Source organism: Carcharhinus amblyrhynchos, chromosome 11 (genome assembly GCF_965287045.1).
Source record: "Carcharhinus amblyrhynchos chromosome 11, sCarAmb.v2.hapA, whole genome shotgun sequence".
NCBI classification, from domain to species: Eukaryota; Metazoa; Chordata; class Chondrichthyes; order Carcharhiniformes; family Carcharhinidae; genus Carcharhinus; species Carcharhinus amblyrhynchos.
This window is the reverse complement of record NC_137334.1, coordinates 3878829-3898837: the sequence shown is the minus strand read 5'-3', so window position 1 is coordinate 3898837 and position 20009 is coordinate 3878829. Positions and strand designations below refer to the sequence as shown.

The following is a 20009-nucleotide window of genomic DNA, read 5'->3' as shown; positions in this document are numbered from 1 at the left end:
TAAGGGCTTGATTGACAAGGGCCAACAAGCTGAGGTCTGCGAGCATGTAACCCACTTGCCCTCTGAAGTACAAATTAAAATAAAAGGCCAGGAGAAAAGTGAAAACATTGGATATCTTGAAAAATTAAAAGAAGAATCCACAGACAAATAAAAAAAATTAAATTCGGATTAGATTTAATTTGTGGCTTGGTAATGAAGGTATCCTCATTCTGGATTCTTTCAGGAGACAACCCTGATGTATCTTTGAAAAGAATTTGCATACTGTCTGTAGTTACTTGTGGAAATGCACCACGTGTTGTACCTGTATCTTTTCAAAAGATGCATGACAGGATGCAACATGGGAGGTTTGAAGATAAAATTATGTTTATGACATCGTACGAATTTGGGCAGCATGGACTGGAAATAGGATGTGGTGCTGAATGGATATATATTGGACTGGAAATACATAACATTTGCATTCCTGAAATGCCTCTGTTGAGTTTATTTGTAGGTAAGCGAGGTGTAATCTTGAGACAGAGTGGGTATACCCCCTGCCTTGGGGCAAGGAGCTCTCGGTTCAGTCCCACTCCAGCACTTGATGGGCAAGGAAGGTGTGGTCATAACGCAACCGAGCAGGTTGTGTACCAACGTGTAAATCCTAACAACACACACCAGTGGCAGGTGGTAAGAGTGGGAGAAATTGCTGGTCAGCTATGTGATGGAAAGGAATTGGAGGTCTTTTTTTTTTTAAATTCTTCCATGGGATGTGAGTGACACTGGCTAGCAAATTCTGGTCATCCCTAATTGCCCCTGAGAAGGTGTGTGTCGGCCACCATGTTGAACTGCTGAAGTCCATGTGGTGTAGCTACACCCAGAGTACTGTTAGGAAGGGAGTTCCAGGATTTTGACCCAGTAACAGTGAAAGGGTAGCAATATAGGCCCAAATCAGGATGGTGTGAATCTTAGAGGGGAACTTGCAGGTGATAGTGTTCTTTCCATAGAGTGTACATTATCCCACGATGAACAATTATCTACGTATCATTCACCAGGTATAATTTCTCAGGACCACCACTACAACTTTTGTATGCAACGTCTCCACAAGAGTCAGTGTTTCAGTAGCCAGGGTACTTTTAACAACCTGTTCGATTTTCTTAGCTACCGGACAGCATTTCTCAACCTCACCATGAAGAAATACCAATGAAACCAGTTGTATTAAAATACTCATCAGGAAGATTAACATGTGAAGCATCATGATTTATAATCATGTTCTTTGGGTCACCTAAATAGGGGAACTTAAGAAGACATTTTTTGAGATTTAAATTTTGTAATCCTTTGTTTATGCTTAAAATATCCTCTGCTGTGGGGTATGTCTCCAAAGTACTGAACAGCAACAAACAAAACGAGTTTCTGGTCTAATCGGAATGCACAACCAGATCAACTAGCCAATCAAGCTTTACAACTTGGATGGTCTCTTTTTTAGATATAAAGTCATTCCTCTGTGATGACCTACAAATTTAACTGGAATAAAAGCAATATTCTCTAAATTCGATTGTTGATTAGAAGTGTACCAGACTCACTTAGCTTTTCTAAACCAAAACATTTAAGAGCCTATGAGCCTAATTCCCAATTTTAAATTTTCCTCGACGCGTGTCAAATTCCACATTAATACTCCATAAGAAATTATCAACACACATCATGAAGTACCTGATGGTAACAACAAAACATTGAGAGATCTATTTTTTAGTCGAGTTTCAACAAAGCATATCTCACCAAAAAGCACATCCTTCAGGATGTGGAGATGCCAGTGTTGGACTGGGGCAAGCACAGTAAGAAGTCTCACAACACCAGGTTAAAGTCCAACAGATTTATTTGGTAGCACAAGCCACTAGCTTTCAGAGTTCTGTTCCTTCATCAGCTGAGTGGGAGTTGTGTTCACAAACAGGGCATATAAAGAGCAAACTCAATTTACAAGATAATGGCTGGAATGCGAGTCTTGCAGAGGTTGCTGTGGCAGGGTTGTGTGGTGTCGTGGTTACTGCTCTCCTGAAGGTTGGGTAGTTTGCTGCGGACAATCATCTGTTTGAGGTTGTGCGGTTGTTTGAAGGCAAGTTGTTTGTGTTGTGAAGGTCGCCTTGGAGAAGCTACGACATCTTCTCCAGAGCCTTCAACATGTCATCAATGAAGACGAACATCTTGCCATCCCCACACCCCCACTTCTTACAGGATTTTGGGTTCATGTCACACGATCTGTAATCCCTATGACTTGCCTGGGTTTGCAAAATCTCACTAACTGTCCTGGCTGGAGACAATATACATCTCTTTAACCTGTGCTTAACCCTCTCTCCACTCACATTGTCTGTATCTTTAAGATTTGATTACATTCTAACCATTATTTTGGAAATTGAGTTTGTGCCTGTATATGCCCTGTTTGTGAACAGAACTCCCACTCACCCGATGAAGGAGCAGCGCTCCGAAAGCTTGTGACTTGTGCTACCAAATAAACCAGTTGGACTTTAAGCTGGTGTTGTGAGACTTCTTACTGAGCATCTTTCAGACCAGCCATAGATGCACTGATATAGTTTCCATAGCTTTTCTTCTGCACCTGCTGTCTCTTTGGACAGTTTTGGAAACCTTCTCAAGGAAAAGTTTGTTCTGCAAAAATGCAGACTTTGTACCAATTTTCTGATCATGAATATGTGACCAAGCAGTCAAAAAGATGAATGATCACAGACCTGAATCATTAACCTTTCAACATAGATGCTCCCAGATCAATGCATCCCAGATTTTCTGTTTTCATTCCAGATTTCCAGCATTCATAATATTTTGTGTTTGATTGCTAAGATAACTTTTCCAACAGTGGGGGAATCCACTGTAACATCTGTACCATCCCGTTACTCTTCAAAATGCCTAGCTGCTAATCTTGCTTTAGCCTTATACATCCTATTCGCATGGGGAAACTTTCCAGTACAAAACACGCCCCCCACCCCACCCCAAGGTGATGAGTTTGGTTGACGTTTGATTGGTACCACAGAGTGAACTCCAATCTCTCTACAATTATCTAGCACCCTTTGTTTTGCTTCTTTTGTTAGTTTAACTTCAAGTTTATTGGCAGCCACCAAAACTTCACGATCAGGCTGACTTCTAATATTAGTTCCAGTAAGTGACCGTTCTGAGTTATTTCATTGTAATAAATACAACTTTTTATGCCTGTAGGAATTACCGCTGCGAGATCTCCCTCTTGAACTCTGAGGTTTCTTTTGTAAGTTGTGAATCTTCTCTGACCTAGGAATCACTTTGGGACCCACTATCATGACTTGTACTGTGGCATTTTAACTCTTTCATCCCATTCTGTTGGTCGATGGACGTTCCTTGGCCATCATCCTGAATGGTTATCTACAATTTAAACTTATCATGGTTTACCCTGGTACATCAAATTATTGCTACATTTCCACTCTCACTGCAGCCCCTGCAACATAAAGCATCAATGCACCCACTGTGGGATATTGTTCTGAGCGTGCGATAGTCCTGTCATGTGTGTCGTGATCACTTGCATTACCGCTATCCAGTCTGTAATCCACCTCATTCTGTTCCTCAAGATCTTTATGAGGAACTATCATGAGGTTTGAGATATAGGATGCCTGGTTTACTTCTATAAGGCCACTCTAAGTCCGACATTTTATAATTAATTCCATTTAAGCCTGAGAAATGAACCTTAAAAGTTTGAAAAGTACCATAACCATCACAACATGTTGGCTTCCAGAGTCATTTCATTCCCTACAATTTTCTATTTCATAGTTTATCAAAATTGAATCGAACTTTGCCTCAGAAGATCTGTTAATCTCAGTGATCTATCAATGCCATCTCCTAACGCAATCTTGGTAACAGTTAGTTCCCCTCTATTCAAAGCATTTGAATGCTTAATTGTAGTAGCTTCTACATCAGAAGGACTATCACAAAGAACAGAAGGTGTGGGTCTGGCTTTCTCTCCCAATTTCCAAGGAGAGACAAGCTATAGAATACCCAGAGCTGACAGTCTCTCGAGCTGCTTCTCTCTACCTGCTGGCTATACAGAATTCAGAGACAACTCAAATCAAAGAATCTCACTAGGCTCCACCCACCTCCATGGCAATGTGACATAAGAACATAAGAAATAGGAGCAGGAGTAGGCCATCTAGCCCTTCGAGCCTGCCCCGCCATTCAATAAGATCATGGCTGATCTGTCGTGGCTCAGTTCCACATTCCCGCCCTCTCCCCATAACCCTTAATCCCCTCTCTTATCAAAAACCCATCAACCCGCGTCTTAAAAATATTTAGCGAGGCAGCCTCCACCACTTCAACGGGCAGAGAATTCCAGAGATTCACCACCCTTTGAGTGAAGAAGTTCCTCCTCAACTCCGTTCTAAACTGCCCCCCCTTTATCTTGAGGCTGTGCCCCCTAGTCCTACTGTCCTTTCTGAGCGGGAAGAGTCTCTCCACCTCAATCCTATCCATCCCATTCATCATCTTATATGTCTCAATGAGATCTCCCCTCATTCTTCTAAACTCTAACGAGTACAAGCCTAGTTTATTCAGCCTCTCCTCATAGCGCAACCCCCTCAACTCCGGTATCAGCCTAGTAAACCTCCTCTGCACTCCCTCCAAGGCCAAAATATCCTTGCGTAAGTACGGCAACCAAAACTGCACACAGTACTCCAGCTGCGGCCTCACCAATGCCCTATACAGCTGCAGCAAGACCTCCCTACTTTTATATTCCATCCCCCTCGCTATGAAGGCCAGCATCCCATTTGCCTTCCTGACCACCTGCTGCACCTGCAAGCTGGGTTTTTGCGACTCATGCACAAGGACCCCGAGGTCCCTCTGCACCGTCGCCTGCTGCAGTTTTTCTCCACGTAAGTAATAGTCCTTCCTACCATTATTCCTACCAAAGTGGACCACCTCGCACTTGCCAACATTAAATTCCATTTGCCAGTTCCTGGCCCATTCGCCCAGCCTATCTAGATCCTTCTGCAGACTCTACACACCCTCCGCGCAATTTGCCATACATTGCAATTTGCAATTTGACATACATGGCCCGTTTCCAGCTAGATTGCAAATTAACTACTTTTCCATTCCAAGTCTTTTTGTAATTCTAGGAAATAGCATGAATAATTTATCCCTTACTCAAATAATTCCAAATGTCATGTCTCTAGTTCTTTAGCTGCCATTTTATGATCTTGCCTTTCCAGCTCTTAAATTAACGTGGCCTCAACATTTTAAGTGTAATCAACTCTTTCTTGAATTGCGTTTTCTTCAGGTTTCTTAATCAGGATTTTCCATTTATCTTGCAATTAACACATTAACCTCCAAACTACAAAGTTATATTCTATAACATCTGTATCATAAACCAGATATTCACAACACTGGCTACCATCAAGACCTCAATTCTTTGTGTCACAGCTTAATGCCTCATTTGTTGCAGGAAGGCTGAAATAAATGACTTTTTTTGCAGGAATTTTTCCAAGGCTGCAGACATCCGATCCAGCCGACTGTTGTTCTCTTAGAACTGAACAACAATTAGAAACATTTGTCTGTCCGTATGAGAAACCTGAGCACACTCTAGCATTGGAAACCCTGGCACTGAGGCAGGGATCCCCAAAATAAACTGTCAGCGTTTTGTGCAATTTGTTAAAGTTCCTGGATTTATGGAATTACCATCTGTTTTCCGAAGCCTATCAACTTTTTGACCAGGCCTCATAATTCATCTTTCTTGTAGACACCCAATAAGCAATTCCATTAGAGCACCCAAACCCTCATCACTATTCAATTAATTGGCATCCGAAGGCAGCAACAATACCAAAGCCAACTACTTTTTAGTAGAGTGCTTACCCATGTCCAATTAGCAACATCATTCTTCCACTCGTTATAAAATTCAAACTTTCAGAACACCAAAGGGAAACGGTACCACCACAATTCAAATTTGCTTCCTGCTGTTTTTTTTTAAAAAGGTTAAAAGTTGAAAAGTTTTTTTTTTACTAATGTCACAGATAGGCTTACATTTACACTGCAATGAAGTTAATGTGAAAATCCCCTAGCTGCCACACTCTGGCGCCTGTTCGGGTACACTGAGGGAGAATTTAGCATGGCCAATGCACCCTAACCAACACATGTTTCAGACTGTGGGAGGAAAACGGAGACCCAGAGGAAACCCACACACATAGGGAGAACGTGCAGACGCCGCACGGATGGTGATGCAAGTCAGGAATGGAACCCAGATCCCTGAGAAGCAGCAGTGCTAAACCTCCCCCCTCCACGCCCCCCAAAGATTATTTTGTGGACTATTTTCCATTATCACCTCCAGTAAAAAAAACATAGCTTCCAAACTTTATTATTTGATTCTCTGCTACCCTGTTACATTCAGATAGTCAGATATATCATTAGAAGCTTTATTTACAGACATTACATATTGTGTGTGACCAATCTCAGGTCTTTTCTGATATGAGCACTGATGAGTCCCAGTTAATGCCCAACACCTGAACACAACTAACACCGATATAAACTAACCTGAACACAAACTACCTGAAGACAACTAACACCGATATAAAATTAACATTCAAGATTAGGGGAGAAAATGTAAAAAAGGCAAAAAATACATTTATTTTATAAAGGGGTTCTTCATATGGTAACTGTTCTCCAAATTTCTAGCATATTCTTGAAAATTCAAGGAAGCTCTGAAACACAAATCTCCCACTCTTGTAAATAGTTATGTTCTCAGGAAACATATCAAGTGTAATCTATAGTTTGACAGAAAATATAAAGCCAGTGTTATAAAACTATAAAGCTAGTGTTGCTGCACAGTTTGAGAAAAGTTGATGATCTACTGGCTTAGAAGGTAGTTTTTGTTAGTTATTTATGAGGTAGAAGCTTAAAGCAGTAAAATCACCAACTACAAACACTCTCAGATGCTTTGGAAAAATCAATATTCTCCTCTCCACTTGCCAATCTAAAACAATGTGAATTACACCTTTTAATATCCAGTTGCTGATGTTGACCCTAAGGGTTTACTGGCTATAACATTTTCTTGTGCTTTCGTCAGATGCCTTGCTCCACTGGCTAGTTCCTGCACTGTGCTCAGGTAAGGACACTGAATCAATCAAATTTGGCTATTGCTGGTCTTGACATGAAATCACAGATCAATCTTTAAGTGTTCAGCTACAAGACCAGTGCTGCACTAGAGTTACTTAAACAACCATGCATACAAATTGGAGGCGTGGCAATTTTAAAGAACCGTCGCAGAATGTCTACAAGTGCTTTGGAGTGTTTTTGGAGGTATTGCGGTAAGTTCCTGGATTTGGCAGGGAGTGGTGCTGCTTCCACACTGGATGGTGACTTTGGACAGGAAGGCTGCAACAGGCACGGAACAACATTGGCTACACTGCGGTTCAGCAAGATGCAGCAGAGCTACAGAGGGGGCAAGCTCTGCACCATGTCCTCAGCCAATCTGGAGTCGGGGGGGGGGGGGGGGGGCAAGGCCGGTGGGGGAGGGGGTGGCAAGGGAGGAGGGAGGGGCACGGGAGGGGGCGTGCAAGGCCGGGGGGGGGGGGGGGGGGGGGGGCTTGGGTGGAGGGAGGGGGACATGTGATGGGGGAGGGGTGGAGGCACGTGATAGGGGAGGGGTGGGAGGGGCGAGGGGGAGGGCGAGCGAGCATGAAGCAGAGTGGCAGAAGCTGGACCCAATACTGACTTGATCCAAACTTTGGACAAAACAGAAAACAAACAAATAAATGTTGCTAAAATATATGAATTCCTATCTGTGTTACTGAAAGAACTGGGCGCACATAATCTCTAACTTGTATAAACAGTTGGCAGCTGTTTGGCCATGAAAACTTTCTTTAGCATCATTTCCGCTAACATTGTGTCTTGAAAGAATGCAGTCAATTTCTAAGCTCATCCCAGAATTCCCAGCTGAGTTTTGCAACGTGGCGAAGTTAGCTTCAAAGCACAGCACAATTAGTTTCATAGGCAGAAATATCTTAAAATGAAGCCTTTTAACTCGACCAAACCATACAAAGGATCCCACGCTGACATTGTCAGAGTTTAGCTGCAGGATCACACAAGACAGAATAATATCCTGCAGTAAACAAGTAAAGTTGCAGTGTGAAATGTTCTGCTACATATCCGCACGATCAGGATCATCCCTGATTTTTCACCTTTTGGCCAGTGTTGATGAGCTGAGACAGTGAGAGTCCTGTCCCGGGTGACATCCAGGTATTACGTGGGGTCATACAGAAGGAAACACTCAGTCCTTGCTTGACAGTGACACACTGGCTTCTCTGTAAGACTGCAAGCCATGCTGGTTCCAGAAGACCCAAGGATTCCTGGCAGAGTGTTACGTCACTCAAGAACCTGACAAAGCAACAGCAGTCACAGATTCCGGAAATGCAGGTCAATTAGCGAGGAACCACTGGAACCCTACAATCCTCACAGTCCAGCAGGACTGGACCGCCCAAACCAGGGGGTCTTGGAGGCCACTGAATCCCTCGGTGTTGGGGATACAGCTAGACATCGCCCTCGGTGGGCAATCAGCCAGCACAAGAACAGAAAACGCTGGGAAATCTCAGCAGGTTTGGCAGCATCTGTGCGGCGAGATCAGAATCAAACATTTTGCGTCTGGGTGACCCTTCGTCAGGGGTGCCGTCAGTGCTAAATTTCACCCTGGTACTGCCAGATAGTACCCTGGTACTGCCAGGGTGCCGGAGCAGTGCCAAGGGAGTGAGAGCACGGGGAGGGTGGAAGCTGAACCGGCTGCACCATGAGGGTGGTGGAACCTGAGGGGGCTGGGGCATAGGGAGTGAGGTCATGAAGGGGGGCACGTTAGGTGGGATTCAATGCCCCGATGCCAGAGATCTTTGTTCGTTAGGGCCGGAGGGAAGCATCTCTTCAACGAGGGCAGTGCCAGGAGGGGGTGGAGGGATGATGTCTGGTGGGGGGGGGGGGGGGGGGGGGGGGGGGGGGGCGAGCGATGGGGGCTCAATTTCAAAGATTGACTGGGGCGCCCGACCTTTGTGAAGCTGCGGTATCGGCTTGTTTAGACCCCGTCCCCCTCGGAACCGGTGCAAAAGGTTTGAGGCATACAAGATGATCAGAGGGTTAGACAGGGTGGACAGTGAGAGCCTTTTTCCTTGGATGGTGATGGCTAACACGAGGGGACACAGCTTTAAATTAAGGGGTGGTAATTATAGGACGGATGTCAGAGGTAGGTTCTTTACTCAGAGGGTAGTAAGGTCGTGGAATGCCCTGCCTGCAGCAGTTGTGGACTCGCCAACTTTAAGGGCGTTCAAATGGTCATTGGATAGGCATATGGATAACATTGGAATAGTTTAGGTTAGAGGGTCATTAGATTGGTTCCACTGGTCGGCCGCAGGGCCTGTACTGAGCTGTAATGTTCTACGTTCTAAAACTCACCACTCTCCCAAAAATGACCAAATGTGGGGCGATTGCGATCTGATTCATGGTTTTCTTGCCCAAAATGACACTTTGGGGGAACTTCCCCCAGCCCGCCCACCGTGGGAATCATAGCGGGTGGAGGTAGCGGATCATACAAAGGTCTGTTTATCTCGGGCAGGATTTTATAGCATTGGTAAATCCCATCCTTTGTCACGTTTTGGGAAAATTTCACCCTGGAGCTCCTTTCACAGATTCGTCACAGCCTCAGCAGTTCACGAGGCGAAAGTTTATCAAACGCACTAAGTGCACGTGCCAACATGAGTCTCGTCATCGATACCCACTGAGCAGAAAGGAATGGAAGGGAGTGGATTTTCTTCCTCGACACCTCGTGGGCCATTAGCTAAATGAGAATGGTTATAGTGAGGCCCGTGTCACTGGATTCAGTGGATGATGCCTATCAAAGTGTTTGAAACACCCATCTTTACCTCTCTGTACCGTGTGATTTAACTACCATCAGCAATCAAGAATAACGAAGGACATCAAGTGGTAACTATCTAATAAAACCAACTAAAGGATACGGCAACTTCCCATTCAAACTGCAGCAATAAACAACAACTTCTACCAACAACAAGAAGTCTGGGTGAGCGGGCCATGACTGTGAATTACCAATTATATAGTCATAAAATTCCATAGGGGCCATTTGAAACACAATTTTAATAAAGAAATAAGGCCAGTGTCCACCAGTGAAAAAGCACCCCTGGGAAATTGGGTGCCCAGAAATTGGAATACATCTAATTTTCTGGCCCACATTGAGACTCGGGTTTGACAACGCTTTGGAAAAACTGGGGCTAGAATATCCTGTACACTGGGCAGAATTTTCCTGTCCCACCTGCCAGGGGAATCGTAGTGTGCAGGGGTGGACCACGCAAAGGTCCATTGACCTCGGATGGGTTTTCCGGTCTTGGGGCAAGCGCGGTCAGGAAAATCCCACCCAAGGTCATCAGAGATATCTGACCCTTCAGGTTGAACCCTGGATTAATTTAGGAAATGCATTTGGAGTCTGCTTTAGAAGTTTGCATTTCCACAGTGTGAAACCTTCTGCCAAAATTACAGGTCTGTATGTGACAGTAAGGGAAAGATCTGTTGACTATAAATTCTTTTTGTGCAAATTGGGCTGAAATAGAATCATGTTATAAAATGAGAGTAACTTGACCCACATAAAAAACCAAATATATGTATTGAAAGATTCCCTTTTCTTTACTGTTGCTTTTTCCATGTTCAAATGTATCCATCCAAAGTCTTGAAAATTATTTTTATTTAAACAATGATGGCAACAACGCCTTTAACTGCTTTCTTTATAATTCAAAGATTTAAAAATAAAGAGTGGGGAATTAATTGAAACTGAATTCTGAGCTGGCTTAATTATTCCTGGATTTAAAATTTTACCATATGTAGACTGTGACACAACAAAGGATTTCTTTAAATTAGTCACATATGTCGATTGTCACAAAATGCAATTTATTCAGAAAGTATTATGCGTTACTAGTGTCAACAATTTAACGTTTTAAAAAATAATATCTAGCAGGGTTTCAGAGAAAGCAAACACACTTGGGATATAGTAAGGGTTTACTGTAGGTGCAGACTTCAAAGAGATATATCCAAGATCACAAATACAGCAAACAAACTCGAGATCCTGCATAATTAATGCTCTGGTGACTGCAGTTTCCATGAGCCACCCTTGGCACAAACAACTGAATCTATTTGACTTCAATCGAATTACAAGGCAGCTCTCAGATCTGCTTCTGCTGATATTTAACCCTCTCCCACTCAACTGATGAAAACACCCACTCAAAATGTTCTCAAGCATCCTTCTGGAGCTGAAGAGATTTTTCATTTCATTGCACCGCTCAGCTTTATGTAATCTCCTTTCTTCTCCTCTCTGAATCTCCTCATTCTCCTGTAAAGATGGTAACTGGATGACCTTCCTCCCCCCCATGGTTTCTGAAAATGTTTCTCATGAACCAGCTGCTCATGGACACATGGCATTAAGCCAATCCCTTGACTTTCCTCCCTCGCTATAGAGAAGCGCCCCTTCTAAACCTCAGTCTGAAATTAGGAACTAGCTATGAGGAGGAACAATGAACGTGTCTCCTTAGCCAAGCTTTGAAGAATTAGAAAATAAGATCTGATCATTTCTCCAGGTGTCATCGTTGCCCATTTTAATTTTATGCAAATATATATTATTCACTAAAACAAGTTTGGAACTTAAGCGTTGAAATAGGTTTCACACCATACATTTCATCCTGAGAATGAGAACAAACTAACAGGTCTTGGAATCACAGAATGTAGAAAGAGGCCAATCGGTCCCTGCAGTGACAATAATCCCACCCAGGCCCAACCCCTGTAACCTTGTTAACCCCCTGACATTGAGGGGCAATTTAGCATGGCCAATCAACCTGACCCGCACATCCTTGAAGTGTGAGAGGAAAACCAGAGCGCCCAGAGGAAACCCACATAGACCTGGGGAGAATGTGCAAACTCCACACAGACTGGAATTGAACCTGGGTCCCGGGGTGCTGTGAGGTAGCAATGCTAACCACCAATGTGCCCCCCTCTTCTCTTAGTAAAGGTTCAATATGAGTGGACTTCGGGTGACCAGGAATCCGCAGGATAAAATCAGACCAAATTTGGCTTTGCTTTAATTGATATATTTACCTGGGACTAAGTGATGTTGACACTGGTTGATGAGGTAAAGCATTATTACCCCGAATACCAACATTTCTTGAGTGATGGGGAGTGGAAATATGCTTACTTCTAAGGGACTGAGCACAATGTTAGCAGACTGAATCATGGACAGGTTGGGAAGTTGAGGATTTGGTAAGAGTGGGACTCTCTGGTAAGATGCTAAATGGATCAAATTGAAAAGAGGGTTAATTTTTAGAATTGGTAAGACAATTAACAATGGAAAATTTGCTGAGTGTGTAAATTCAATGCAGAGAAAGAAGGATCTGTTTTGTATTCCTAGTAATTAGTCTAAAATCAACCAAATGGATTAATTTCAGAACTTTAATTAAATACCTAAAACAAGATTAGATAGAGATGATGGTGCAGGAAGTGCTCCACATATGAAGTGTGTGGGATGTTGTGGAGAGTAGTGTGATCCCAGGCAACTACATCTGCAATATGTGTCTGTAATACGAGCAACTTTGGTTTAAAAGTTTTTTGAGCTGGAGTTAAGAGTGCAGACATTGCAATGCATCAGGGAGACTTTTCCCAGAAGATTTTGTCCCAAGCAATTAAACTCTTTGGGCAGAATTTTATCAAATAAAATCTAAGTGTTATAACTGCAGGAACACAGGAGAGATCTGCGCCAGTCTGACAGGCACACTCCACACCGTGATAGTCCCACACTCAGTCACTTTTTGAGTGTGTGATTAGTTGTGTGCTGCTACTTGGGGTGGGCTGGGGTGGGGTGGGGGTGGCAGGCTAACCATGTCAATGAGCCAAGCTTCAGGGCACTAGGATGCTGATTCGTAAGAGAGTGCCCCAATCTCTCAGTGCACTCGGTGATCCTTTCCTTCCCTCCACAGGCATCGGGACTCCCAATCAGTGGCAATATTACCCAAACCCCTCCCCAGTGCAGGTTGCTAACATCAGGGAATTGGGGCCTCCAGGTGGGTCCCCTTGCCTGACCCCCCCCAACATGACCCCAATGTGACCTCCAACACGCCCTCCCCACCACGGCCCCTTCTTGCTCCACCTCTACACAGTCCCCCGCCACCATCAGAGCTCTCCACCGTAGCCGTCACTCAGGTCCTTTCCATTGTAACCCTAAGTCAGACCTCATCCCCAGTCAGGCCCATTGGACTGCCCCTGGCATACTGGCATTGCCCACCTATGCTGCTGATCACTCGAGGCGTCAACGGCCTCCTCGCTGTAGCCATTGATCCTGGTCTGTGATGGGGGAGGCAGGTGCTGATTCATGTCCACGTGATGTCCCGCTGGAAAGGTGGGAACATTCCAGGAGAGGGGACAATATTTGCTAATGAGATTGAAATCGAGTCAATTTCATGCTAATCAGCCTCATGCGCTTCCTGGACATGAGCTGGCTTGTGCCGTTGTAAAAGGGGCTGGGACAACTGAAAACCATTTGGCACCAGGCTGTTAGGCATACACGCTATTTTCCAAGATTGCCGCAATCTGCGCCAGGTGTGGCAAGGTTGGAAAATCACCTCCTTTATGTCAGGTAGTGAGTTAGACCTTATTAGAGTGGTCAGGAAAAGGAGGGTGGGATTGCGACCCACGCATGTAAAAGGACCACAGATGAAGAAGTGGAGGACCTTGGTCAACAGACGAGGCTTTTGCTATTAGTGTGCAATGTCAGTAACCGCAACACCAACACTTTGCCTTGCTTTAGTCACAATGCCCACTTGACCAAAGCGTAAAAAATAAAAGCCACCACAAAATAAACATTCCAAAGAGTCACCTGGCATTACAGAACCTGAACATTGCTGAAAAAAGAGAAAAACATTTGCCCAGGCTTTTCATCTTGCATTTCTCAGGACAAACACAAGAATGCCAAATTTCAAATAATCATAATAATTAATACTTTGCTGGTTGGCAATTAGACTCTGATTAGCCAAGGCCAGTCATGGAGAAAGCAAAGGCTCTCCAGTCTCCTGGGGAATGTGCAAGTCTTGAACTTATTCCTTTTGTTTGCAGAAAACAAACCTCTTTATATAAATGTATATAATTTCTAGCAAACATAAATGAGCCACATTGCAAGCTCGATTTGATTATCTTCAATTGCTCGTTCGTGTAGCTATTAGTGTATTTAGGATTACTTAGCAAATGCAAAATTACATCTAACAATAGATGTAATGTTTTGGGTTTTGAGAGCATAGGCTGGTGAGTATGGTTTGTATTCTGTCTATTACGAACAACTGAAGGAGCACACTGCTTGATTCAATCTGCCAATTACTGGGATCTACAGCCTATACATCACACTGGCACTGACACTCATACGCGACATTGCTCAGTTGTGTGGTAGGGAGAACGTCTTTTTGGACTGATGGTAGCACAATGTTGGTGGAAAATATTACTCACATAGACGCTGCACTGTAGCACCATTGAAAGGCTTACAAACCGAGGAAACAGCATTCATTCCACAAAGCAAAGCAACCCCCAACCGCCTGCTCAGATCAAAGCTCTGCTGCAAGGTCATGAATAGTGGTTGACTATTAACAAACTAACAGGGGGATAAGGCCCCAGAGTATCTTCAACGGTGGGCCAAGTCCACAAACAGTGTTAAAGAACAAAGCTGAATCACCTGATTCATCTTCAATGAAACGTGCTGAATAGATGATTCATCACAGCCTTCAGCTGAGCCTTAGTCCCGGCATCACAGATGCCAACCTTCAGCCAGTTCGATTTATTTCAGGGAATTCCACAAAATGACTGAAGGCTCTGGACAGAGCAAAGACCAGAGGAATTGACAGTATCCCAGCTGTCGTACCCCAAGACCCGTGCTCCAGAATTAGCTGCTCTCCTAGCCAGGATGCTCCAGTAGAGCTACAGCACTGTCTTTTACCCACCAGGGTGACAAATTGTTCAGGTAAACCTGTCCACAAAACACAAGACTGACCAAAACACAACCTGACCAATTACCACCACCCTATCTACTCTCAGTAATCAGCAGAATGATGAGACAGTTTGATAGCTCTGTCAAGTAGCACTTACACAGCATTTACCTGCTTACTGACACTCAGTGTGGGCTCCGGCAGGGTCACTCAGCTCCTGACCACATTACAGCCTTGGTCCAAACATAGAACATTACAGCGCAGTACAGGCCCTTCGGCCCTCGATGTTGCGCCGACCAGTAGAACCAATCTAATGACCCTTTAACTTAAACTATTCCAATATTATCCACATGCCTATCTACTGACCATTTGAACACCCCTAAAGGTGTCGAGTCCACAACTGCTCCAGGCAGGGCATTCCACGCCTGTACTACCCTCTGAGTAAAGAACCTACCTGTGACATCCATCCTATAATTATCACCCCTCAATTTAAAGCTATGTCCCCCTGTGTTAGCCATCACCATCCGAGGTAAAAGGCTCTCACTGTCCACCCTATCTAAACACGGACAGGAGAACTGATTTCGAGAAGTCAGGTGGGAATAACTGCCCTTGACATAAATATAGCGAGGGGGATTGAATATAAAAGTAGGGAGGTCTTACTGCAGCTGTATAGGGCACTGGTGAGGCCGCAGCTGGAGTACTGTGTGCAGTTTTGGTCGCCGCACTTACGCAAGGATATTTTGGCCTTGGAGGGAGTGCAGAGGAGGTTTACTAGGCTGATTCCGGAGTTGAGGGGGTTGAACTATGAGGAGAGGCTGAATAAACTAGGCTTGTACTCGTTAGAGTTCAGAAGAATGAGGGGAGATCTCATTGAGACGTATAAGATGATGAATGGGATGGATAGAATAGAGGTGGAGAGGCTCCTCCCACTCAAAGGACAGTAGGACTAGAGGGCACAGCCTCAGGATAAAGGGGGGGCGGTTTAGAACAGAGTTGAGGAGGAACTTCTTCACTCAAAGGGTGATGAATCTCTGGAATTCTCTGCCCGTTGAAGTGGAGGAGGCTGCCTCGCTCAATATTTTTAAGACGCGGGTTGATAGGTTTTTGATAGGCGAGGGGATTAAGGGTTATGGGGAGAGGGCGGGAATGTGGAACTGAGCCACGACAGATCAGCCATGATCTTATTGAATGGCGGGGCAGGCTCGAAGGGCTAGATGGCCTACTCCTGCTCCTATTTCTTATGTTCTTATAACATTTGAGTGGATTGCATTAAGGATTGCATTAAGAAGCCAGAGCAAATTCGGGAGAGAACTCCCTACTGATTGGAATCACACTTAGCACAAAGAAAGCTGGTTGTGGTTGTTGGAGGTTAATCATCTTAACTGCAAGACATCACTGTAGATAATGTCGTGGGCCTGTTTTCAGCTGCTTCATTAGTAACACTCTGATGTGGGATGTGCATTGATGATTGCATAGTGTTCAGTAGTATTCACAGCTCATCAGATACCGAAGCAGTCTGTGTTTGCTTGCTGTAAGACCTGGATAATGTTATAATTGGTGGATAATTGGGAACTGGCATTTGTGCCACACAAGTGCCTAGCAGAGACCATTTCCAATGAAACGGAACTCAATATTAGTAGAGAAATGGGGAAATTACTGGGATTGAAAGTGGATAAATCTCCAGGGCCTGATGATCTTCATTCCAGAGTACTTAAGGAAGTGGCCCTAGAAATAGTAAATCCATTGGTGGCCCTTTTCCAAAATTCTTTGGATTCTGGAACAGTTCCTACCGATTGTAGGGTAACTAATGTAAATCCACTATTCAAAAATGGAGCTACAGAGAAAACAGGGAACTGTAGACCAATAAGTCTTACGTTGGTAGAAGGGAAGTTGTGAGAGTCCATTATCAAGGATTGCATTTGGAAAGCATTGATACAATCAGACAAAGTCAGCATGGATATAGGAAAAGGCAATGATAAATTATGCCAGAATTCTTTGAGGATGTAATTAATAGAGTTGACCAGGGAGAACCTGTGAATGCGGTTTATTTAGACTTTCTGCAGGCTTACGACAAGGTCTCACGTAGCAGATTACCATATAAAGGTAAAACACAAGGGATTACATGTATTCATTGAGATGGATAGAAAGCTGGCTCGCAGACTGTAAGCAAACAGCTGGAATAAATGGGTCTTTTTTCAGTTGGCAGGCAGTGACTAGTAGAGTACCGCAGGGGTCTGAACCCCACTGTTCACATTATATATTAATGATTTGGACAATGGAACTAAATGTTTTATCTCCAAATTTGCAGATGATACAAAGTTGGGTGGGAGCATGAGCTCTGCATGTGGCGGATGCAGAGATGCTTCAGCGCGATTTGGACACGTGACTAGAGTGTCCAGTCAGACCAAGTCCAATATTGCGTCTCTGTTTGCAGGATTTCATTTTTTTGTTCGGAAGAGTCTCTCTGAAGGAAAGACTTGGGAGTGATGTGGTCACCACATGATCATCTGTGGCCATCATAATCAGGCCTGCAATGGCCCATTATGAAAAACAGAATTTAAACAAGAGAATATGGAAGAAGGAAAGATCTTTTAAAGATTTTCTTGCTTCATCCCTTGTTTGCATGGCAAATTAGATAGTTTTTTCTGCACTTCTTCTTTACAAAATTATTAATATCACTGTAGATAAAATCTTGTTGTAGAGATGCACTTTCAATCATTAATATTGCTGAACTTGTCAGATGTTCCTAATTCATTGTACTTTGCAAACATTTTTTAAACTCTGCTCAATACAGAAAAAGAACATTCATTGGAGTCATCTGTCTCAAGTTTTTAAAAAATATTTTCAGAATGGTTTCCACATTTGGGAAGGTTGCCTGCAAAGCATCTGTACAAATCAGCTAGTGATCTGGAAGCATTATTATCCATGAAATGAATGAACCATCTCACTTCAGCTTCAAAAAGATTTGTTTTGAAGAGACTATGTCCTCCCAGTATTTATTTCTCACCGCAGTGGCTTTTAGCATTCTCACCCAAACTTCTGTCGAAAAGCACGCAGAACGAATTGTTTTCTTCAGAGGTTCACTTCTAATCTACAATTGCACCATTATTACGTCACAAATAACACTGACAGTTTCAATGATGATTTTCTCCTTCCCCTTTGAAAGTGATTTCATTGTCAGATTGATAGCGTCATTTCATATTAACTGATCTTTCCTAGTTTTAATGAAAATGAATTTTCTGAAAGTGCAGTCCCTGTTTTGCTCTCAGCCCTGTGGGTCAAGTCGCCCCTTGTAGCTCGATGGTGGATACCCCGAGTCCCTACTGCGGGCTGGCTCACTCACCACCATTTTTTTTTTGCCCATTTGTCATCCCCAGTGGCACCTTACCTCGACAACCTTGCTTTAGTGCTGACTGTGGCCTGTGGCCTGCTCTGCCTTCCTCAACCCTGGCCTGGATGTTGGGTCACCCCTGCTCCCCCATTAATGGCTTGCTTCCGAATCCAAACTTGCTGGCTGGCTCACTACCACCCTTCCTCGTGGCTTTTTTCCACCAACACACAAAGTAGTTACTTCAGAAAACACAGGAGATCTTCGCCTTGACTGCTGCCTCTCGTCTTCCTAATCACTCAACGTTTTCTCCAGCGTTTTCCTGGTGTAAGGGGACTCGGCCAAAGTCTCATGTCACTCTGCATTGCCTGCTGATAGGTTCAAATGCAGAGTGTCTTCAGGCTCCGATTGGCGCCCACAGACATCGGCCGGCACGGGGCTCCTCCACTGGTCAAGGCCCTGTGTTTTATTACAAGCCTGCCCCTGTTCCAGGTCATGACCCTTGATCAGAACTGGGAAAATATGGAATTGTAATAGCTTTTCTTGCCTGAGTAGAGTTTTAAATCCAGAAATCTAGGCAAACGCCTCAAGCCAATATATTAATAACACTGAAAATAGCAGTTTGGACATGATGTTCATTCCCACATAACTAGGATTGTTTTGAGCTAATGACGTTGGCAGGGACATTAATTAGAGTGAAATAGTTGACCTCAGAAATACTGTGCTAGAGCATGTAATAGTAGCTCAGTTCCCATCCCTAGCCAGGTTTTGCTGCAGTAACCTGGACTTGTGCAGCTGCGATCTCTACTTTGGAAATTTAATTTAATTTGAGTAAAATACTACTTTGAGGACTTGTCAATGAGGGAGATGGAAATTTATTTTCTCCTTTTAAGAACCCCTCTTTCCATTACTATGCTTTTGTAAAAAAAAAAAATCTGGCAGTAACATGTCACGGAAGTCGGCCCTGCAGATGAATCATTACTTTTGCAGTGCAAGTATCATAATGGCAGCACCAAGGAAAACGTAAATCAAAAGGTCAAGTGAGACAGCGTTTAGGATAAAATTAGCAACACAAGGAAGAGTTGTGCACTGAAATGGCATTGTTTTCCCCTCCACGAACATCACGACACCAACACCAAATAAGCTAATTTTAACATGATACACATCAATGGTTTAAATATCTGCTTTATTTTCCACATCTCATCAGTTGTCGTCTTAACTGAATGCACGGATTCACCTACTTTGCTCCTCTCCCTTCATTTTAAAATCATAGAACCTTACAGTGCAGAAAGAGGCCCTTCGGCCCATCGAGTCTGCACTGACCACAATCCCACCAAGGCCCTATCCCCCTATATCCCTACATATTTTACCCACTAATCCCGCTAACCTAAGCGTCCTAGTACACTAAGGAGCAATTTTAGCATGGGCAATCAACCTAACCCGCACATCTTTGGACTGTGGTAGGAAACCGAAGCACCCCGGAGGAAACCCCACGCAGACACGAGGAGAACGTGCAAACTCCACACAGACAGTGACCCGAGCTGGGGATCGAACCCAGGTCCCTGGAGCTGTGAAGCAGCAGTGCTAACCCACTGTGCTACCGTGCCGCCCCTAATGAAACACAAAATAATAAAACGAAACATCATCTGGACTTTGTACAAAACGCAAAAGAACCTGAAATAAAAATCTTGCGAATATGG

General features: G+C 43.9%; 1 protein-coding gene across 4 annotated transcripts in view; it reads right to left on the bottom strand.

The window, feature by feature from the left end:
• Window positions 1-20009, bottom strand: part of LOC145349855 (diacylglycerol kinase beta-like) — a 534763-nt gene that overhangs the window by 237412 nt on the left and 277342 nt on the right. The gene's annotated exons all lie outside the window — the stretch shown is intronic.